Source organism: Chrysochloris asiatica, unplaced genomic scaffold (genome assembly GCF_000296735.1).
Source record: "Chrysochloris asiatica unplaced genomic scaffold, ChrAsi1.0 scaffold00048, whole genome shotgun sequence".
NCBI classification, from domain to species: Eukaryota; Metazoa; Chordata; class Mammalia; order Afrosoricida; family Chrysochloridae; genus Chrysochloris; species Chrysochloris asiatica.
Genome location: NW_006408566.1, coordinates 8,271,191 through 8,273,037, shown reverse-complemented (window position 1 = coordinate 8,273,037; position 1,847 = coordinate 8,271,191). Strand labels below are relative to the sequence as shown.

Genomic DNA, 1,847 nt, shown 5'->3' with positions numbered 1-1,847 from the left:
TGGTGGTGTGAGAACGTTTCAAGAAGTGGGGCACACTCACAGATTGTGTGGTGATGAGAGATCCTCAGACAAAATGTTCCAGGGGCTTTGGTTTTGTGACTTACCAAGCCATGGTATTTTCAATAACCCCATATGCATGCGAAAGGTGGACAGTGAATAAAGAAGACTGTAGAAGAATTGATACTTTTGAGTTATGGTGTTACAGGAGAATATTAAAAGTATCTTGGGCTGCCAAAAGAACCAATAGATCTGTTTTCGAAGAAGTGCAGCTAGAATGTTCCTTGGAGGCCTAGATGGCCTAACTTCGTCTCTTGTACTTTGGACATATTGTCAGTAGGGACCAGTCTCTGGAGAAGGATATCATGTTTGGTAAGGGTGAGGGTCAGATAAAAAGAGGAAGACCCCCAGAGAGATGGATTGGCCAAGTGGCAGCATCCATGGACTAAAGCATGCCAACAGTAGTGAGGTTGGCCCAGGATCAGGCAGTGTTTCGCTCTGCTGTGCATAAGGTTGCTATGAGTTGGTACTGACTCGATGGTACCTAACAACAACAACAACTTGTGTCAAAGAGGTGGTTACAGCAATATGCACTTGGCCACACAAGGTTGATGGGCATGGAGTAGAATCAAAGAGAGCGATTTCTAAAGAGGATTCTGTGAAGCCTGGTGCCCATTTAACAGTGAAGAAAATTTTTGTTGGTGGCATTAAAGAAGACACAGAAGAATATAATTTGAGAGACTACTTTGAAAAGTGTGGCAAGATTGAAACCATAGAAGTTCTGGAAGACAGGCAGAGTGGAAAAAAGAAAGGATTTGCTTTTGTAACTTTTGATGATCGTGATACAGTTGATAAAATTGTTGTTCAGAAATACCACACTATTAAAGGAGCTCTGGTAGCATAGTGATTACGAATTGGGCTGCGAACCTTAAGGCCAGCAGTTCAAAACTATCAGATCAGCTGCTCCACGGGAGAAAGATGAGGCATTCTGTTCCTTTAAAGATTTACAGCCTCGGAAACCCTGTACAGGGTCGCTATGGGTCGGAACCGACTCAAAGGCACTTAACAACAACAACAGTGGTCATAATTGTGAAGTGACAAAGGCCCTTTCTAAGCAAGAGATACAGTCTGCTGGATCACAGAGAGGTCGTGGAGGTGGATATGGAAACTTTATGGGCCACGGAGGAAACTTTGGAGGTGGTAGAGGGAAGTTTGGCCATGGTGGAAACTTTGGTGGCAGAGGGGGCTATGGTGGTGGAGTTGGTGGCAGCAGAGGTAGTTATGGTGGCGGTGGCGGCAGATATAATGGATTTGGAGGTGATGGTGGCAACTATGGAGGTGGTCCTGGTTATAGTAGTAGAGGGGGCTATGGTGGTGGTGGACCAGGATATGGAAACCAAGGTGGTGGATATGGTGGTGGTAGTGGAGGATATGATGGTTACAATGAGGGAGGAAATTTTGGCAGTGGTAACTATGGTGGTGGTGGGAACTATAATGATTTTAGAAATTATATAGTGGACAACAGCAATTAAATTACGGGCCCATGAAAGGGGGTGGGCAGTTTTGGTGGAAGAAACTCAGGCAATCCTTATGGTGGTGGTTATGGATCTGGTGGTGGAAGTGGTAGATTTGGTAGCAGAAAGTGCTAAAAATTCCACAGAAAGGAGCTACAGCTCTTAGCAGGAGAGAGAGTGAGGAGTTGTCAGGACAGCTGCAGGTTCCTTTGAGACAGTCATCCCAAATGCATTAGAGGAACTGTGAAAATCTGCCACAGAAGGAATGATTCTCCATAGTCAGAAAAGTTACTGCAGCTTCAACAGGAAACCCTTCTTGTTCAGGACTGTCAGAGT

The 1,847-nt window shown here is 44.9% G+C and overlaps 1 pseudogene; it reads left to right on the top strand.

Annotated features, from left to right (window-relative positions):
- Positions 1-1,070: 1,070 nt before the first annotated feature.
- LOC102834158 lies at positions 1,071-1,646 on the top strand (annotated as a pseudogene).
- Positions 1,647-1,847: the final 201 nt, after the last annotated feature.